We start from the raw sequence: 22,329 nt of genomic DNA, 5'->3' as shown, positions 1-22,329 counted from the left end.
TATTGTGACTTTCATTCCCATAAGATCCACTATTTTTCTATTTTTGCTTTCAAATTCTTCTTTGTGCCCATCCAATGTCTTCTTAATATCCTTAATCTCTTTAGTCATCTCATTGAATTTATTAAGGAGATTTGTTTGAACATCTTTGATTTGTTGTCTCAACTCCTTTATGTCATCTGGAGGCTTATCTTGTTCCTTTAACTGGGCCATATCTCCCTGTTTCTTGATGTTATGCCCCAAACTACTTTCCCCAGCTGTTCTCAATGCTAGGTATGGTCATGTGAATTAGTTATGGCCAGAGGGAGCCCAGGGTGAGTCTTAATCCTTTTACTGGAGTCCTTTTGAAGAGATTGAAATTGAGATAAAAAGAGAGAAAGCCATGGAAGCAAGAAGCTGAAAGCAATGCAACCCAGAAGAAAAGGAAGAGACCAGCAGACACCGCCACATTGCCCTGCCCCATAACAGAGGAGTCCAGGATCACCTGCAGCTAGTCTTTGGGAAAAAAACATTTCCTAGTGTTGCCTTGATTTGGTCATTTTTCTCAGCCTCAAAACTTTAAGCTTGTAAATTAATAAATCCCCATTGTAAATAACCAACCCATTTTGTGGTATCTGCATTTTGGCAGCCTACCAAACTAAAACAGGCATCTCCATGGCTCACAGAGTAACACATCCACATTTTGAAAATAAAATTGTTAGAAAATACAGTTTGAAATCTCACTGCTACCACTATCCCTTCCATCCTTTAGATAATCTTTATTAGAATTCTTAAAATCCTTTTAGTGTTTCTTTACACAAATACAAGCAATAAAACATATGTAAATTTTTACAGACTGAAAAAAACCTCTTTCCTTTTACTTAAAATGGGGTAAACTATTAATTGTATACACTATACTGCTCCTTCCCTTTTTCATTTAGCAATATATTGGAGCACTTTCCACATTAATATATGTAGAATTTCCTTCTTCTTTTCTCATAGAGTGTATTTTTTCAGCCTTCCCTGTAATTCTGTGAGCAATATATATCACTTTCTGCTAGAATAGGTTATGTTGTCTACCATTAGGAATCCTGAACAATGTAATACCTGAGCAGAATTTGTGATGTGTTAACAAGAAAGAAATAGGAAATGGCAGTTGAATGAGCAAACAGCATGATTTCCTATGGAAGGGAGTATGCATAATAAAAGAGAGAAATGAGGGCAAGAGAGAGAAGATTGAAAGGAGGGTGTGGTAAACAGCCACCAAGATGACCTCCAATCATCCTCGCCTCTAGTAATCATGTGCTCATGTAGTTCTGTCCCACAGTGAATAGGGTTGACCTGTGTAACCAAAGAATCTTGCAGAAATGACAGTGTGTGACTACTGAGGTTACATTTAAAGACATTGTGACTTTCATCTTGTTCTCTCTTGGATCACTTGCTTTGCAAGTAGCCAATTGCCATGTCATAAGGACATTCAAGCAACCCTATGGAGAGGTTAATGTGGCAAGAAACTGACACCCCCTGCCAACAGCCACATGAACAAGTCATCTTGGAAGAGAATCCTCCAGTCTCAGTGTGATGGTTAGGCTATTGTGTCAACTCAACCAGGTAATTGTGCCCAATTGTTTGGTCAAGCAAGCACTGGGCTAACTGTAATACAAGGGCATCTATGGACTTTAGTCGCTATTGACTTTATTGCAGTGGCAAATCATAGATAGCTGATTACAATTACATCAGTCAGGGAAGTTGCCATCAACAATGAGTGATGCTTTATCCAATCAGTTGAATGCCTTAAAAGGGGAAGTGATTCCAGCATTGAGTGAGAATTTCCCAGCTCATCTTTGGACAGTCAACATCTCCCAGAACTTGTTGAGAACCTTCACTGGACTTTCATTAGAGCCCCTGATTGCAGCCTGCCTGCGGAACCTGGACTTGTGCATCCCTATGGCCACATGAGAGACTCTTATAAAATTGCATACTATTGACAGATATCTCTTGTTGATTCTGTTTCCCTAGAGAACCCTGACTAATACAATCAGTAAAGCCTTTGCATGACTACAGACCCATGTCTTAAACTACAATCTATTGAGACCACCCAGTTGAGCTGTTCCTTATTCCTTTCTCAAGTGTTTAGTATGGTATGGTTTATTTATGGAGATTTATTGATGGACACAGATCATTCCCCACTTCTATCCCAAACGATGCCTCTAGTGAATGACCCTGTATATATTTCTCTTCATAAAATAGATACCCTTAGGGAAGCAGATGTGGCTTAACCAATTGGGCTCCTGTCTACCATATGGGAGGCCCTGGGTTTGCTTCCCAGCATCTCCTTGTGAAGGCAAGCTAGCCCACGCCCCCAGAGAGCTGACGGCCTGTGCCCGCAGAAAGCTGATGGCCCATAACCACATAGAGCTGGTGCAGCAAGATGATGCAACAAAAGGAGACAAGCAGACACAGAAGAATGTGTAGCAAATGGACACAGAGAGCAGACAGCAAGCAAGGGGCAAGGGAGGGGGATAAATAAATAAAATAAATCTTAAAAAAATAGATATCCTTAATAATCTGTAATTTAAATGCAAGATTCCCCTCCTTAGAAGATGCAACAATTTGCATTTCCATCAGTAATATAAACCAGTGCCAGTCATCCCATAATCATGCCAATAGGGGGTGTGGTCAAACTTGTAAACTGCAGACTATAAATGGTTTCTCAGTATACTTTTAATTTGCATTTTTCTTGTTAGGATTAAGGCAGAGTACCTTTTCATGTGTTTAAAATCTTTTTTTTCCCTATAAATTGCCCATCCATGTCTTTTGTCATCTTCCCTCTCAAGAGGTCTTGTATAAACTGGGGCAATTAGTTCTTTGTGACATGAGTTGCCAATATTTTTCCTAGTTTGCCATTTTAAAAAGGATTTTGCTTATAGTATTTTTTGCTAAGAGGAAGTTTCTTTTTTATTCTTACAGAGTCAAATTTAATATCACTTTTGTTAATTTATGTCAAATGGATTTTTAGTTGTATTTAGAAAGATCCTCTTCTCTATAAGTTTATAAAGGACTTGATTTCTTCAAATATATTGTATTATTTTTAACTTTAATCTTTTATATATTTGGAGTTTTTTCTAAATATTGTGTAAGGTTCGGCTCCAACATGATCTCTTTCCAAATAGTAATTGCTTGACTCTACTAAGAAATTTGTCTCTACCCTATACAATTTCCATATAAATTTGTTTCTATTTTTTGGACTTTCTATTCCATTCTAAGGGTGATTTATTTAATCAAGAGTCAGTACTACATTTTCTCCATTTCTTTCAGGGAATTTCTTTTTGCAGTCTTTTGTTCAATTCCAAAGGAATGCATGCCATTTAAATTATTTTAGTATTTCCCCCTCAATTTTAACATACGCTTCAATATTGCTGTGTTTGCCTAAAAAGACAAGAAAAGAAATACAAAATCAAAATTATTATGAATACAAAAAATAAAATTATTATGAATGTGGTGTCCAGAGTCAAAATGTTTCCTGTGCCTAGCATTGTCCTTAATTTCTTTTATCTAAATTCCTTAATATCCACAACTTCAAGACAAATATAACAATAATACCTTTAATCGTTATAACCTTGATAATGTTAATAATATTGTTAATAACAACTATAATAACATTAAAATATTTGTAGCTTTTTGTGACTAGTAGATGAATTATCAAAATATTCATAACTGGCATATAATAAATCCTGAATGGTATTAATAGCTAGGAATATTATTTAATAAAGAAGTTTATATTAGTTACCTGTTTGCTGCCATAACAAATTACCACAAGTTTAGTGACTTAAAACAGCACAAATTGATTTTTTTACTGTTCTGGATGTCAAATTTTTTGTAGGGTAAAAATCAAGAAATTAGGCTGTGTTCCTTCTGGAAGCTCAAGGAGAATGGTTCCTTTTCTTTTCCCTCTTCTAGGAGCTGCATGCATTCCCATGGCTCATGTCCCCTTCTACCACTTTCAGAGCCAGCAGCATAACAACTTCAGATACCTCTCTCTCTGACTCTTGACACTCCTGTTTTCTTTTTCATTAAGGCCCCTTGTGCTCACACTGACCCTCCAGGCTAATCCAAAATAATCTTCCCATCTCAAGATCCACAATTTAATCACATCTGCAAAGTCCTTTTTTCCATTTAACATAAGATATTCCGAGGTTTCAGGGATTAGGGTATGGACATCTTTGGAGTGGTCTATTATTCTACCTGCCACAGAAATGCTTTACCTTGACTCCAATCTCTCTAATTTAACAACTGCAACAGCGTTATTGGGAATCTTAATTTCAACTTGTTAAAAAAAATCACTGTTTTGCTACTGCTGCCACTTTTAGTATTACCATCACCACATCTGGGCCTGTGCTTATGTAGATTTACTAACATCTTTTATTATTTACTTTGCTCAACATCACTTTCTAACAATATTCCTTTCAGGAATATTTATCATCTTGCTGGAATACATTATTTAGTTCTTCAAATGAGATTGTTTATTTCACCCTCACTCTTGAATAACAGTTTTACTGAGAATAAGGTTTTGTGCCCAGAGTTGAAAATTTACTTGTTATTTAGGTCTTTTATGCCTTTTCATAAATTTAAAATTTTTATCCATAATGGACTTGTGCTTTTGTTGTTAAAGTAATTCATGGATAATTCATAGATTGCATTACTGTAAATGATAACCCTTTTCCTTTAGAGCTTTTTATTGGTTACTTCTAGAGAACCAAAATACCATTCTTTTTCAAATTTGATACATTATCTGAAAATGTTTAATAGTTTGCCTATAGGTAATGTGAAGTTTTCTGCAAACAATTAGTCCCTACTCTTTCCTTGTGTTGCTTTTACCTCTTATTTATCTTGTTTTGTACTGGCCAAGTTCTCCAATTTTTGGTTAAAATTAGCAATTAATTGCAATTCTCTGTCCTATTGCCAATTTTTGAGAGATGATATCTAAAATTTTGTTATGTGCTATTTACTGTTGGTTTGCAGGTTTATAAGCATCCTCATCTAGTCCTAGGTGTTGTGGATTGAATTGTGTTCAACCAAAAGACACAGTGAAGTCCTAACCCCCACTCCTGTGAATGTGAACTTACTTGTACATTGGCTCTTTAAATATGTTATTAGTTAAGGTGAGGTCAAACTGGATGAAAGTGGGCACTATTCCAACACGATTGGTGCCCTGATAAGGAGAGGCCAAGACACAGAGACAGAGATTGAGTTATGCCATCACAAGCCAGGGAACGCAATAGATCGCAGTCCACCTGCCAGAAGCCGGGGGAGGTATGGAATGGATTCTCCCCTTTAAGAGGATGATGGCCTTGCAGGCTCCTTGCTATGGAACTTCAAGCCTCCACAACTGTGAGATAATAAATTTCCGTGGCTTAAACCAGCTACTCTGTGGTTCTTTGTTACAGAAACTCTGGCAAAATAAGATACTAGATTTTTATTTAAAAAAAAAAGTTTAGAGTACAAAACTAGTCAGTGAAGTATTAGAGGCATTTGGTGATATACTGAGAGCTACTTTTTAAAAAATATTTATTTATTTATTTATTTATTTATTTCTCTCCCCTTCCCCCCTACCCAGGTTGTCTGTTCTTTGTGTCTATTTTGCTGCTTCTTCTTTGTCTGCTTCTGTTGTTGTCAGCGGCACGGGAATCTGTTTCTTTTTGTTATTGTGTCAGCTCTCTGTATGGGCAGCACCATTCCTGGGCAGGCTGCACTTTCTTTCACGCTGGGCGGCTCTCCTTACGGGGCGCACTCCTTGCACGTGGGTCTTCCCTACACGGGGGACACCCCTGCGTGGCAGGGCACTCCTTGCGCGCATCAGCACTGCGCGTGGGCCGGCTCCACATGGGTCAAGGAGACCCGGCGTTTGAACTGCAGACCTCCCATGTGGTAGACGGACGCCCTAACCACTGGGCCAAGTCCGTCGCCTCCATGAAAGCTATTTCTGATGGCTGAGTATTTTGATTTTCTGTTGGTGAATCATCCCTTCATTCCAGTTTTAAATTCTACTTTTTTGTGATATATCAATTTATCATTAATTTATTGGATTACTTATATTCTGTTCAGGATTTTTCATTTATGCATTTACATTTTATTATATACCCATTTTTAATGTGTGTTATATTTCTTTCCTTCATCCTTTTAGTAATAGAATCCTCCAAGTTTTAGCAAGGTACACAGTTATGCCCCAAACTACATTCACCCGCTGTTCTCAATGCTAGGTATGGTCATGTGAATTAGTTATGGCCAGAGGGATGTAAATGGAAGTATTGTATGCACCATTCTGGTTATATACCTGCAAGAAACCTTCTTGCCTTTCTCATATTTTCTCCCTTCCCACTGTCTAACTTTTGAATATGATGATATTGTACTATCTTTGACCTGACGGTTGAGGACAACACCCCCAATTAATGGTAGAGCCTTAAAGCAGAAGCAGCCTTGGTCCCTAGATGGCCTCATGGGCTAAAACCACCCAGTCCCATGGACTATCTAACAATGTGACCATATTCATAGGAGAGAAATTTAATTTCTATCTTATTTCAGCTAGTTTATTTGATTCTCTGTTAAGACAGCTGAGCCAATATCCTATCTTGTATATTATTCTTATTCTATGAAATGAGCTTCAGAATAATGCTTTGAAGAGTCCCCAAAATCATAGTAAGTTTCTAATATAATTTTTATTATATTTACAAATCTTTCTAGAAAGACTTTATAGTTTACCAGTCCTAATTCAGAAATTTGGTAAGTTGTTCTATTCACTCAAATCAAAGGAGGCAGAATGGTCTCCTGGTTAAAAGATAGGTTTTATTTATATTTTAAATTTTAAACTAGCTTTAATATCAACTTTTAGTTTTATTACCTTTCATAAGAATGTTACCATAATATTTTATAATTTTAGAATGTATCTCTAACATTTTTGATTCTGTATAATTCAACATTTGTGCATCTTTCATTAATGACAACGCAAAGGATATATTTTCTCTTCATCACATGAAACAAAACACACACAGAGGTATACACATGAAACCATAAAAACTGTATTTCAAATATTTTAAAACATTCCTCTTTCCAAACTTTTGTCTCTCTGAAAAAGAAACACATCTTCCAACTGATAGTCTTATATGCAATGACATATGATGTATGTATACATACATATACACATATTCATTAAATAAAATATGTTCATTCTTTCAGTCAACAATTATATGCCCCCTATTATATAATTCAAAATCTCTTTAAGGAAGGGAGCATCATTTTAACTATTGGGATGTTGAGAATGACATTTTACCAATTACCAGCACCGTAACTTTATAATTTTCTATAGAAATTTGATAATTATACAGATTATTTAAATGGTAATTGAACTCAGTTCCATAGTTTCTCATTCCAGGTGCATCCACACTGAAAGTGAGGAAGAAAGGGAAGCTCTGATGTTTAGCTCTTTAGAGTAAAATACATGGATTATCATGTGCATTAGCATTCAGCTGGTAAAGCAGGATCTCATTATAAAGTCTTGGGTTTTCACTTTCCAAACTCTGAGTTCTTCAACCTGTTCCTAAAGAGTGATAAATAAAATAATAGAGATCAGCAAAAAGTAATGCCCTAACCATTGGGGGGAAGCTCAAATTATTGACTTTTCCTTATATATTTTAGTCCATCAGTAGCAATAGACAGTCTCTGAGTCCTTTCTTTTATGTCCATTTTACCTTTCATTGCTGGGTTTCCTGCCTCTGAAATTATTCACTCTGTACCTTTTGCTCTAGCTCCAGAAACATCATTATCTCTTAATCTCTGAAATGATGGTGTGCCCATTATTACATCCTGAGGTCTCCTTTTGCCTCATTCTATACACCGTCTTTGGACGATCTTACATCTTGACCTCAATTATCATGTACATGTCAATGAAAGTCATATATATTTCTAAGATCCTGATCAAACAGGAGGGCATCTAGGTTGATCTCCAGAGTCAGGAGAAGTGTCTGAGACTTAGATGAGGGAATTTTTCCAGACGTCCAGTTTCGGTGGAAGAAGAAAAAAGCCAGGAGACCAAGGACCCCAGGTTGACCATACTCCTCCTTCAATGCAGACTGCAATCTCTTGGAGTAGTACCTGGAAAGCTAGTACCTACAGAGAGATTGGTCACCTGGGGGAAGGGGCGTAGCATGCCCTTTGTCTCCTAAAGATGTTCGATAGGTAGTTCATTCAAAAAAGTTGCTACCCTACATCCTAGGGAAGACGGTTTTGATAATTTGCTGAGTAGGCAATGTGGTATTGACATTTATAGTTACCCTTTGGAATTTCATTTTTTCTCATCTGACAAATTGGGACACAATAGTTCTGCTCCTTAGTGAATAATCAGATGAGAGAATGCATGTAAAATGCTTTGTACAGTATTTAGTAAATAAGAACTATCACTTATTGAGACAAAATCTGTAAGTTAAAGGCCTTCCGAGCCAGCTTTCAGAGCCAGACATAATCAAGTCAAGGACAAGGACGTAGAAACAGTAATATGAAATTATTTGAACAAGGTACTCTATGATCACAGCAAATGATTGGCCAGAGTACTTAGCAAACTAACAGAAAAGACTACTTATACCATGGGCTAGCTGTGTCCTTCATTTTTACCTAACAAATTACTGTGCTTATTCTGAGGCAGATACTATTCTAAACACAAACATTAACTTGTTTAATGATCAAAACATCTCCATACAACAGGTGTTATTACAGGGTCCATTTTACAGAAGAAGAAGCTGAGGCACAGAGGGGTTAGATAGCATGTCCAAATTAGACATTTAGTAAGTGGTGGAGATGGGACTCTCGCCCAGGCTGACGGGCTCCTGACCTTGCCCTGGGCTACACTACCCTTTGTCCTTGCTTCATTCTCTCATCATTTCAGAGTGAGGAGGGGAGACTTAAAATCTCAAGCTGATATAATCAAGGCGTACCTGGAGCTTCCGTTGCTGGGCTATCTCTTGCTCTGCCAGCTGGTTCGCTCTTTCCAGCACCTGGATCTTCAGTTGCTGGGCTATCGTCTCTGCCAGCAACTTCACTCTTTCCAGCTCCATTTGTCTCACGTGTTCCTGATGCTGCCGCTCCCTCAGCTGCATTCTCTGCTGATTTTGCCTTTCCAACTCCACCACCCTTTGCGCCTCAGCCTGGGCCGCCTCTGCTTTCACACGTGCCACTGAAGAGAAAAAAGAGAAGGACAAACCTCTCTAGGATTAAAACGTCCCTTCTTTCTGCCTCCCACTCTTGTTGCTTGCTACTTCATAGAGAAAATTCTCGGCGGTAGTTTTTTTCTTTTCAGGTAGCCATAATACAGCTGATTGTATATGCGGATACAGCCTCGGGAGCTCAGAAGCATCTTTCCATTTTGCTCTCGTTTAATATCCTGGAAGGACCAGGCCAAAATAATTAAAAATTTGTTAGACAGTTACGGTCTGTTTTACATCTCTTCCACTTCTTCTCACCTTCCTTCTCCCTTTCCTTTTTGGTGAGAGCCTGGTCCATCTGTAGGATTGCATTGCTCACAGACTCCTTGGACCTTAAATATATCTGCAGAGTTTCTTCAGCCTAGGAACCCCCAAGACATGAAATGAAAAGCAGAAAACGGCGATTAGGAATGTTTGTAAATATCTTTCTGTCTTTGTTTTCCCGGCATCTTTTCCTCCCCGGAGGCGCTCAGCTTGCTCCTGGTGGCTCTGTCAGTCAAGCCTCGCCTGTCACGGGTGGTCTGGAGATTTGGAACAAATTCACAGGTGGGGAAATACCACATTATGGGTTTTTAAACTCTCAATATGGATGCAGGGGAAAAAGAACTCTCTCCTCTGAGTCTACCAAGGACTAGTTAAATTGGAGTTGGTGTTGTCTCGCTGCTGTGCGAGGTGAGGCCTCCTGAGAATGAAGCCAATAGTTAAGAAAATGGAACAGGAAAAATGAAGGGGCCAGGTGGCAGGAAAGATAGGAAGGAAGACAACCAATTGCATTGTTTCAGCTCTGAGTGTAGCTGGGCTTGAAATTAAAGCAAAACCTTTTGCTTTTGGTTTATGTAAGCCCATGAATTTGTTTTTCCTTAAGTTAGTTTGAATTATTGGGATTCTGTCCTCTTGTATTAGGGGTCACATTAAAAGTCTGCGGATAATGCTGATAATTCAATTTTGTGCCGTGACTGTAATTAGAGTATAAATCCTATGCTAGGAACACCAATATCAGGCATATACAATGTCTTCTAAATATGTTTATTAAATGTAAGAGGAAAGGTTAGGCAGAGGCATAAATCTCATCTGTGTGCCTATAGATTTATCTTTCCTCCGTTTCTCACTGGTTTTTTGAAAGATGCACCCCTTCTCCCTAGCAGTTTTCCACAGTTAATAAAATTAGGATACCTGTATTCCTTTCCTGGGCTTTTGATAGTATGCTGCCTTCAGGGTTTCTGTCTTCAGAAGGAAGAGAAGATATCCTCCTGGTTTAGAATAAATTCCCTGTTTCACTTCATTTTCTAGAGGACCAAAAATTTCCTGAAGTAAAGCTGAGCAGTGATCCGATGATACTTTCAAGTTCTGTTTACAAACGTCTTCTTGTTTTGCTTCTAGACTGGCCTTCAAAGAGACAAAGGCCCATGGAGAGGGTATTAGAAACACTTTGGTATTCTGGGAATGATTCTCAGAAGAAGAATCTACATTTTTTCTAGAAACTTAGAGGAATACAAGAAAGACTATTTCCCTCCTGCTAAACCCAGTTCCAAGAATGAAATTCTGTAGAAAAATGGCATTTACTTTGGGTTTCAAATCCCCTGAAACCCATTTCTCTTTTTATATCTGCATTAGATATAAACTCCAGATCCCAAATCTCTATACTTATGCCCTTATTTTAAATATAAGCTATTATTTTGCAACTTTCTTGGTTTCTGTATTATGCTGGAGTTAAGATTTACAATGAGAAGATCATTACTGAAATAAATGTGGTACCACATAATGCTGCACTGATTTTCAATGACATCAGTTTCTTAGCCTTTGGCTGTAATAATATCAACTTAATCTGTTAAGCCTGGATACACAATCTTTTCAAATAGCCAATGGCAATTTTATGCTATTGATTAATTTTTTTAAAAAGATAAATTAATACTTGATAAATGCAACTCTTTAAAGGAATAAGGTTTTTCAAAACATTGGTGAGCAGAAGTGGCTCAAGCAGTTGAGTGCCTGCTTCCCGCATGAGAGGTCCCTGGTTCAGGTCCCAGTGAATCCTTAAGAAAAAGCAAAAACAAACAATAGGCACAACAAATGAAAAAACCAACTCAGGGGAGCCAGTGTTGCCTCACTGGTTGAGCACTGGCTTCTCACATACGAGGTCCTGAATTCAATCCCTGGCCCCCGTACCTGAAAAAACAACAACAAAGCAAAGAAACAAAAAATCATTGAGTACATAGTAGTAAAAATGGATTGTGTGTTTGTGAATGTTTGTCTATAGGGCACAAGATAGTTAAATTTCTTCTTTTCTTTTTAAATAAAAACAGGGATATCTTAGCTACCCACCCAAATGATTATCATTATTTTCCCATCTATTAAGAATTGTTTTTCTTAATTAAGTCCCCATTTTCCCTTCAACTGACTCTAATCTCCATGAACTAAAACAGCAATAAAAAAATTGCCTCTAATTCCTTCTGGAACTTTTGGTCCACATCCTTGAAAGAGTTTTTTTGAAGATGTCAATGGCCTCTCTGTGCAGAGCCCTATGCAGATCCAGCAGCTCCTGGAGGGTTTCCGTGGGTAGTTTCACTTTGTAGCCCATCTGCTTGTCATAGTGAGCAATGGCCTTTTGCACTGCAGCTGCATTCTCTACCTTGGCCAAGGTCAGGACTGCGTTCTCCATGCAGGGCCGATCCCCATTGTTGATGGCAATGATGTAAGTCAGGTGCTCCAGACCTTCACAGGCAGAAGAGATGCTTGTTGTTTGCAAAGAAAGAGGGCATGCTCTCGACAGAGAATGGTAATTTAACACTGCATTGCTTGAACTTTTCCAGCGTTATGTGCATTGTCGAAGTGACTCAGGTAAGTTATTTGGGGAAACTATGATCAATAAGCCAAGTTTTCCTTTTTTTGGGAAAAGAAACAACATTCAAAGGGGAAATCACAAAATTTCTATGTGATTTTCCATGTTGCCTCTTTCTCCCATATAGAGATGAGGTAGTTATATAAAAGTCACATGTATTCATTTGATCAGAATGTTGTAGGCCTTTTGCCACAAAAGGCCCTTCCCTGCCTTTCTCAGGTTTCCATGACCTTAAGAATTCCCTTACTCTTTCATTGCATCATGGCAATGCTGGCTTGAGTTATCCTCTTCTGAAAAGGCAACAAGTGAGCAAATTGTACCAGGTCTCTTTTATCCTTTTTAGAATTTTCCTGTTTTCCTTGGCACACCTTTTGCTTGTGCTCAACTTCCCTCAATAGTGTAGCAATAATATATAGAATTCTGAGACTTAGAGACCTTAGTAAAAAAGTGGACCAAGAAGTCTACTTAGACTTTATTTAAAGTTCTAGACAATGTAAGCATTTGCTTGTTTAATGTTTTTCCTGTGCCAACCACAGGCTATGATACATAATAAGTAGCCAATATATATATGATGCAAATGCTGCCTACCCAGGTGGTTAGAAGTCTAGTTCAACAGAAGACCATTTATGGGTAGAAATTCTTTAACCTGGCCTTTTCTTTAGACTATGTTCCTATTTTATCTTGCTTTGGAAACAGAACCAAAAAAGCACTAGGAATATTTTAGGTACTCACTGGAATTTAACAAATATGATATATATGATTTGCTTGGTAGTAATTGACTATGCATTTGTCAACACTGACATTGCAAGGCAAATCTTATAAGAGTGTTCTTTATTCTTTATATTGAATTGAAGGAATATCCTTAAGAAGTTACTGACGAGGTCCATTGACCTTGATGTCTCCTGAAAGGGTCTTGATCTTGGAACGGCTGAAGATGTAGGAACAGAAATCTGCAACTTGTTGCACAAATTCGGGATCTAGCTCATCATCCTTCAATGTCTCAAGCTTGGAAAGTTTCTTCTGGTGACTGGGTGAGTCAAAGATAAAGCATTTCTTCTTTCGAAAGAACTTCTGTATACATAGACGGGGCACATTGAAATTTTGAACACATTGATCAGTACCTGGAGGAAGAAAAATAAGATTTCTTTAGTATTATATTTCATTTAATCTCTTTCCACCCCAAAAATTCCTTCCATTCAATTTTATTTATTCTATATATCTTCACAAACCCTAAGCAAAAAAATAAAAGGTAACTAATCAGGGAAAGGGTAAAAGAGAAAAAACTTGCTTCAAGAATAAGAAAGTAATACAATTTAATATTGGCTCTATTAAATCATTTAAATTAAAAATGTTAATTATTTATTTGGTAGAATAGCCAGGCAAGTAAATACAGGAAATTATAAATTTAACCACCTACACAAAAAAAAGATAATCTCTTTTATTTCTTTTCTCCCTCTTTCCAAAATGGAAGATCCTGTTACCTCGCTTTGGCCTCAGTGAATTCTCCAGGTACTCATCTGCTTTGATGAGCTGTCCATCTGCTTCCACTTGTAGAAGGAAATCTCTCAGAGTCCACACTAAGTCTGGAAATTTCTCAAAGTCAGCTGCATTTTCAGCCTTACCAGGATCAGGTGAGGATCTTACTCTGAGCAGATCTGTCTGTTTAGTCACATTGCTGAGATGTCATTAAGGAAAACTGCCAGAAAACAGACCACACCTAAACCCATCTTTAACCCCATGTCTCCCCAAATCTTTGTTTTCCCTTTGGGTCTTAATCAACTCATCATTTCATCAGGAAATATATATGTTCTTCTCTTTTTCCTTCCAGTGTTTTAACTTTTTGTGCTTGATTCAGCAGGATTCACAGCTGGCGAGCACTGGACTTCTCTCTTTGTTGGTATTTGGTCACAAAAGGATACTACAGTAGGTCGAGGGCTTGCTGGTCAATGGCATTCATGGTATTGTATACGAAGGTGCTGCTCAGGAGTATTGCCAGTGCAAAGATCTGGGTATCATTCTCTGCATCATTCTGAAAATCAGAAAAAATTTAATTATTTCTCTTACACACTATCAAGTAAGTAAGGGTTAACAATAGGCTTTGACTTGCAAATGATAAACAGGACTAAAATAAAAATGACTGGAAGAACTAACAATGGTTAGTTTTATAATTAGCATTGATAATTTTATCCTGGACCATATATTATTAAATTATCAGTTTGTCTAATACTAATGTTACATCTTTATAAAATAAGGAGTTAAATTTAGTGGAGTCATTAGAGTATTGAAATCAATATTTTCCATTGTAAAAAGCAAAGTTGGCCTATATATACATATATATGCGCTTGAGTAATTGTTACACATAGGAAGTTCACATTACTCATCTTATCTTGTACTCAAAGCAAAGCTGTGAGGTAGGTTTATAACTACTATCTTCATTTCACAGATGAAGAAACTGTGGCTCAAATTGAGCTGATTCTCTCTAAATCTTGATGTATCAATAGCAAAATGAAAACATTAAATAATGGATGTTCAAGGGAAAGACCCAGGGATGTGATAGAGCCATTTCATACCAACTCACAAGAGTCGATTGAGTACATCTCTTCCCAAGTCTGAGTTTAGTGACTTCACTGTGATTGCTTGATATCAGCCATGATGGGATTATTTAAGGAGTCAGCAAGTGCTACAAATTAAAGCTTTTTGTTCCCATATCAGTTGGTTATCAAACTTCAGTACACCACTAAAAAAAATCCCATGATCAAATGATGTTGGATAAGTCCAAAGAGGAAATTAAAAAAATTTTCTCAGTATCAACTGAAGAACACAAGCATTTTTGTAAAGTCAGAGAGTGCCAGAGCCCTAATTTAGATACAGGTTTTGTCTGATCCAGAACCTGAGGCCTTCACCACTATTCTCTGTAGGAACAGACTTGTGACAATGATTCTATTTGCACCATTTTTATATACTGGGTTAACGTGCTCAGATCACCGTTTGTGTAGTATCTCCCAACTATGATTCTGGCTTATATTTTTTCTTACTTCAGCATTCCAAACACTGAGTATTGAAACAAGGGGTGGGGGGTTGTATACTCTGGTCAAGTGGAAGTACAAATTTGGAAAAAACTAGCTATGCAAAAAACGTTCAGAGATGAGGTGATTAATCAAAATTGGATCCTCCTTCCTTACCTTCTCTACATCTCCCAGGCCCTCGGTGTCAAGCAGAACTAGGGTGTGGTTTGGCTTCTTGAGATGAGGCAGACACCACATCCAGATGCTCTTGGTGTGAGACTGCACTGTGGATCCAACAGAGAAACCTGCAAAGAAGAGAGGGGATGTGCCTGGAGCTCATAAGAGTGGAGGGGCTTGGAGACTGAGGACTTTCTTGAGAAATAAGGTAGGAGGTAAGTGAACCAAGATGAGGAGGTAGTAGAATGTACCACCAGTATTGATATAAGTTACAAATAGAGAACCAGAAACATGAGTGTGTGTGTGTATATATATATATATATATATATATATAAAAGCTGTAAATTTGATTGTATATATATATATATAAATTTTATATATATATATATAAGCTGTAAATTTGATGTTTCTTACAAGAATATCATATGACTCAAAACATTAGCAATCTATAATTACAGATAGACAAATTATTTCATTGCTGTCTTATTCCTTATGAGGGGAAAATATTATGCTTTTTCCAAGGAGATACAAAGGCAAAATAATAAATAAAAGGCAATCTTATTAAGGAATAGAGAGTTGCCCTTTATCTCCCTGATCAGAATGGAGATAAGGGGTCCAGACTTAGCCCAAACATTAGCTTTCAGATTCTATCCCTTGGTCTAAACTTTGCCTTCTAAAATCGCCATGGTAGACAGTATACAGTGGGGGTGAACAGAGGAGGCCCATCTGAGCTCTGCTGGTACCACCTACCCTGTTTCTTCCCAGCCAGCTTGTTCATCAGGTAAGATTTGCCTGTGTGGTACAGGCCCACAATAGCCACCATGACAAGAGGCTGCTGAGTAGCAGACAGGATCTTCAAAGCCTCCTGGTTAACCTTCAGTTTCCCTGTAATGTTCTCGATGAGGCACAGGGGGGCTGGCATATGGATCTCTGAGGCCATGTCCAGGGTGTCACCTTCACTGCAAGGGAACAGATGGGATGGACTGAAATTTCCCATCTTTAAGCAAAGCAAGTCATTCTGCTTCATGAAATTGGGGTTATACCATTCCCCAACATGGCCTAAATTTCTAAAGAAAGTTTTTTTGACAAGTGAAAGCAAAGAGGGATATAGTAAAATAAGCCCCAAAGCCTTTCAGGGGTCTTCTGTAGGTAACCCCCACTACTTCTTAAATATGTGGTGCACAAAAGGACACCATTTTCTGGGTCTAACCTAGTGCTGCTAGTTCGACTCTGACTTACTTCGTTTGTTTTTGTCTTGTTTATGTTTCTTATTTTGACCTCCCTGAATTACCAGATCGATTCTTCATGACCATTATTTCTTATATCACACATCTTCTTTTACCCCTTATAAACTTGCTTTCTCTTACGTCCAATCAAACTGTATTATATTAAATCCTTCCAGGTGATTATATAGTATTATCTAACAAATCATGGTTATTTTTTTCTTAGAGTAGTGCTTTTAAAAGAACTTTTACATGTTGTTTTGATGTGACTTCTTTAACCAAAATTTCATAAGTTCATGGTTAAGGAAGTGAGTGAAAATACTTGCTTTAATAATGCTGAAGCAATCACCTACTTTCTAACGTCTATTCCTTGATTCCTATAACCTGAGGAGTCCCTGGTAAAATGTTTTCAAGTTACATGAGATAAAAACAAATGCATGCTTTATTGCCCTGCCTTATCATAAAAATACTTTCCTTTATTTTAAAAGTTATTTGCTACAGAAGCTAAAAATCTACCATTGGTCTAACGTTTCCTTTTGCTGGAATCTTAAGACTAAAAGATCTGGATTCCCCACCACTTTATTAAAAGCTGCAAAAATGGTTTTGATTTTTTAAAAAACAATTATATAGGCCCATTCTCCCCTGCGCCCTTACTCATAGCTAAGACCCAGGGATCTCCCCAGTGACAGATAAATTTAAACAGAAACTGTCTAGAAGTAGATCATAGGAGATCTATTGCACATGGCATACCACCAGGGCAGGAGAGTCAAGAAACTCCCAGTTCATGTCTGATCCAGAACAAAGAGATTCCACAATGATTTTTTAAATAAAAAATAATTCTTTGTTTTTAAAGAAGCTTTAGCTTACATAAATATTACATCAAAAATATAGGGGATTCCCATATGCTCCCCCCCTCCCCCCCATGCTTTCTCCAATTAGCAGCCTCTTTCATTCGTGTGGTCTGTTTGTTACAATTGATGAATCCACAATGACTTTAGAAACTCAAATGCCAAGTTTCTTTCCAGTCTAATCTGCTACCAACCCCATATTGATGCCTTTTATTTGCAGAGTTCTGGTTGCCTGGCATGTATACAGCAAAAGTCATAATAGTTTTTGGTGAGAAAGATGTGGGGACCTGGCAGGGACATTCTACAACAATTATCTAGAAAATAGTTAATAATTGGATGGGTTGGGGGAAAAATACACCACATATAAGATAGGGCTATAGTTGGTACTAATACACTACTATACATTTTGACAATGTTCTTTTTTATAGTTTGTAAAAATGTTTTACAACAATACAAGGTGTTGGTGGTGGGAAGATGTATAGGAGCCTTGTATGATGATAGGCATGTTTGTTTGGTAAGTTCACAAATTTTACTATACATTTATTGTTTACATATATTCATCTATGAATAATAAATTTCAATAAAATTTTATTTTAAAAAAATACAGGCCAAATATATATGCAGATATTGGGAGCATCCATATTTTGTGGTTTGGGATGATGTCACTAATGGAGAAGGAAACTAAGTTTTCAAACCTCCTTATGAATAGCATCAGTGCCATGTATTTATATTAATATTATTATTTTCCACATTATTTCCACCTGTTATCTGAGTAATATCTTTATTTCTCTTTTGGAGAGCATAATCTCCAAACATCTTTATAGGTTCAACATGATTCAAATCCCATGTTTAATACTGGCTCTGCCCTTCACAGCTCAACCCACAACGTGTGCTCTTGGATTCATTTTCCCTTATTTTGTCAGAGTCCCACAATCTTTTGAAAATGAAAACAGTGTGAAAATGCATTGAGACACAAAACGAGGAATACATGTTTTGGTTTTGAAGTAAGGTAGGCCTGATTTCCAGTCCCAGCCTTGCAACTGCCTAGTGGTATGACATTTGGCATTTCACTAAGCAATCTAAGCCAATTTTCTGAAAATCGGGAAATAGTAAATACATAGTTAGAGCTCAAACTGAACAGTGCACATCATTACAACTGCTAGCTTCAAACGGAGAGAGCTGTAAGAAAAGAAAGTGCAAAGCAAGAAAATACCAAGAAATATAAGTAAAAATGTTCAGGAGTGCTAGAGATGGAGTTTCTAAAGGAAACATCTCTATTTGGCCATGCAATTTTAGTTTTTGTTTTGTGTTATTTTTGCTTTTGCCTTGTTTTGTATTATATTTGATTTGAATTTGGCAGAAGAGGAAAATATTCTTATGGAGTGGACCAATGAAAAATCTAACAAGTGAGTGATTCATAAAGTGTGTGTCATAATAAGATAGTCAATGAAGGAGAGCGTTCCAAGGAGCAAACAGAATTAAGAGACAGTATTGAGTCAAGTTGGGCAATGACTGTTGAATTAAGTATTTCATAACAGTAGAGGCAGTAGAGAAATAGAGATCGAATCCAACACAAAATGGCTAAGGACTGAGTGGGTCCTGAGAAAATGAAACTGGTAAGTCAGAACTATTTCTAAAAGAAATCTAAATCCACCTTCAAATCAAATTAAATGCCTGTGACTAAACCTACATAGCTGTTTTCATGAAACTTTTTCATTCTAACACCCTAGGTGTCAATATGTGTATGTGTGTGTCTTTAATAATCGTAGCCAGCTATTTGCATTGCATCTTATCCATTGCTCTTTTTCGTAAAAATAATGCAATTGTAGAACTTGGAATTTTCAGACTGCAGTTTGAATCAGCTTAATCAGTTTCTATCAAAGACAAAGAAAGGCAATTTAGGTGCTAATTATGCTTCCTGATAGGTCACAAGGAGTTAATAGCAGAAAAACAATTTCAGGACATTTACAGTCTCCATTAGTCCTCACAAATACTTTTGCTTAATTCAACATTAAGCAAATACAGCCAATACTTAATGAATTCTGTTTTCTGATACCATCATAATTCAGTCTTTACCAAGGTTTGGTCAAGCTCAGCTGCATCCTATCCTGGATAGAATGTTTTAAAAATGCCAATCTCCTCCCATCCTTGCCCCATCCTTACCTTAGCTAAAAAGCTGAATACAGAGTTCCTTTGAGCTCCTAAGAAAGGAGCTGCAGTGAAAATTTGGAAAGAGTTTAACTTTATACCCTGGTTTAGCTATGTAGTTTTCTTCTTCCTTACACAGGTCCTGGGATTTCTTTACTTTTTTCTTTCTTATGGTCAGAAAATTAGAAAATGAAACCAGAGGGAGGTTGGCTTAAGCTCCAAAAAGGAAACTGAAACCAAAGAGAATTTACCAACTAGAAAAACAAAAAAGGACATTTCCTGAGTGTTTGCTAGTGGATGGATTCCTTGTATTTGTCCTAATGTCTCAGAAATGGCTTTCTATCACTGGAAAAGCTCTTTGAGATCATTTCTAAATTTTGAAATGTAGTTTGAAATGTAATGGTATTTATCTCTAGTTTGGAGGCAGGGAAATAGGAAGACATATTCTTTTAAGCTCTAGTTTCCTGAATATTAGATGCACTTACATAGCACCAAGTTTCGGGGCCTCACATAGGACCAAGTGCTGTTTTTCCAATAGGTACAGTAACTGAAGATTTATACTAACAAACAAGAAGGAAGAAACGACTTGGCACTTGTGTAATAAATGATAAAAAGGGATATTATTTATTGAGTATTTGTTACATTTATATGGATTTACCCCATGTTAATTCTCACTATAAATATTTTCTTCCAATTTTACAAAAACTGGGCACAGAGCTATTTAGTAACTTGCCCTAACTCCCAAAGCTACTAATAAATAGACCTTTTTTTTAGATAGAGTAGTTGAGAGTTTACAGAAAAATCATACATACAGGCTTCCCATATATCGCCCTATTTTTAAAAATCTTTTTAAGGATTTTAATACATACTTGAAAACAGACATATTTAGTATTATGTAGCTATATAACACATTGATACTGTAGATATGTGGAAATATATATTTTTCTTTTCAGTAAAATATTTTCATGCTTATAAAAGTGACCCTAAATCAAATGGGACAAGAGAAAAACATACAGTAGAAATAAACCAAGTAGTAAATTGGATATAGGTAAGGAAAAAATACTATAAAGCAGTTATATTGTTGATTTACAGAAACAGGGGGCAGGAGTTATTCACTTGATATTCTCCTGCAAGGCCATGCCCTCACAGACCGATTCACATAAGTGGGGGCAGAAGTGACTTATTAGATATTTTTGCAAGGTTATGCTTTTTATTTCTCAACATTTTCCCCCTCTGATACCCCTATACACTTTTTATAGGGTGTCACTCATGCTAAGTAGAAAAACAACTTAAGGTAGTAAAGCCTTCTGTAAGACACAAGCACACTATTAAGATTAGTGTCCTTTCAGCTACACTCCAGTCTCTGGGAGCTGTGGCTGCCAGTCCAGTCCCACACAGCAAGCTGAGCAGTCCAAAGAGAAGCAGGAACCACAGGAAACAGGAGTTCATCTAGTCAGGTGATGGCGATTCTCAGGGGCTCTGGGTAATTTGGATTTTCAAGGGGCACTTGGGTACAGGGTGAGTTGTCCAGTTGTTTTGTTTTTCATTGAAGTGTGCCCTTTTAACTCTAGTAGGATGAATCCAAGGGCCAGTACCTGAAACTTTGAAAGCAGTGGGGGTTACAAGGATAACAGTATGTGGGCCTGTCCAGGTAGGTTGGAGGGGATCTTTTTCCATTTTTTTACCCAAATTAGGTTTCCTAATGGGATGGGATCCTGAGACAGGACAGTTTTGTGCATTTGGGCTTGGGCTTTTTAATTGCTGGAGGATAGAATCCTGGCCAGTTTTTCCTAGGAGCCTGAGATTTCCCTTGAAGGTTTGAATAATTGGGGGTGGTTGTTTAAACAGAACTTCAAAAGGTGAGAAACCTGAGGGTCCAGGGGGTGCAGTTTGACTTTAAGGAGGGCTAATGGGAGTAGTTTACTCACAGGGAGGCCAGTTTTTTATTTTTCACAGACCTTGGCTAAAGTGGTTTTGAGGGTTTGATTTATGCATTTTACTCTCCCTGAGCTTTGGGGCCTATATGCTGTGTGGAGTTTTTACTTAATTCCTAACATTTTGCTAGCTCTCGGACAACGGCTGACACAAAAGCTGGACCATTGTTGCTGCTTATGGATAAAGGCATCCCATGCCAGGTAATTATTTCTCCGAGCAAAGCTTTAGTTATTTTTCTTGTTTTTCAGTGTGGGTGGGAAAGGCCTTGACCCAACCCAAGGAGGTGCACATTATTACTAATAAGCACCCATACCTTTGACCCGGTTTCACTTTTGTAAAGTCAATTGTTAAGCTTTTAAAAGGGGCAGTTCCTGTGTGTTGGGTGCTGGCCAGGGCCTGGGGAACTTGGGAGGGGTTGTTTTCAGTGCAGGTTTGGCACCAGCTGCCAACAGCCATGCAGAGCGAGGTCATCCAGGCAATGTAGCAATATTTTCTGAGCAGGGCCTTTAAAGCCATTTTTTTTTCTCAACTGGGTGAGCTGGAGGCATTGTTGAACAAGGGTGTAGGCGGCCCCCTCTGGGATGAAGATCTGGCCATCGGGGAGTAGCCAGCCCCCCTCTGGGGTCTGGTGTCCCTTCCTTTCCTTGCCTACTCCTGCTTACCCCAGGTACAGTTCAGTCTTTCAATGCATTGTTTTAAAGGGGACAGGTATGGCACAGTGGGGCTGCAGCTTGAGAGCCCCCTTGGTTGCCTGTCAAGCCACCTCATCGGCCAGTGCATTTCCCTCAGCAACTGCATCCGTTTTCCTTTGATGCTCCCAGTAGCACAGGATGGTGACCCTTCCTGGCCTCCAGACTGCCTTTAGCAGTTCGAGGATCTTCTTTTTTTTTTTCTTTCCTGCAGTTAAGAGACTCCTCTCCTTATAAA

General features: G+C 37.8%; 1 long non-coding RNA gene and 1 pseudogene across 1 annotated transcript; one reads left to right on the top strand and one right to left on the bottom strand.

Moving 5' to 3' along the window:
- Nucleotides 1-7,030: 7,030 nt before the first annotated feature.
- LOC101422613 (guanylate-binding protein 5-like) lies at nucleotides 7,031-19,678 on the bottom strand (annotated as a pseudogene).
- Nucleotides 18,726-21,194, top strand: LOC111765501 (uncharacterized). The gene is made up of 3 exons (XR_009187151.2): nucleotides 18,726-18,935; nucleotides 20,817-20,924; nucleotides 21,039-21,194. It is a non-coding gene; the product is annotated as an uncharacterized lncRNA (long non-coding RNA).
- Nucleotides 21,195-22,329: the final 1,135 nt, after the last annotated feature.

The sequence above is a fragment of the Dasypus novemcinctus genome, chromosome 9 (genome assembly GCF_030445035.2).
Source record: "Dasypus novemcinctus isolate mDasNov1 chromosome 9, mDasNov1.1.hap2, whole genome shotgun sequence".
Classification (NCBI taxonomy): Eukaryota; Metazoa; Chordata; class Mammalia; order Cingulata; family Dasypodidae; genus Dasypus; species Dasypus novemcinctus.
This window is presented reverse-complemented; position numbering and strand designations above follow the sequence as displayed.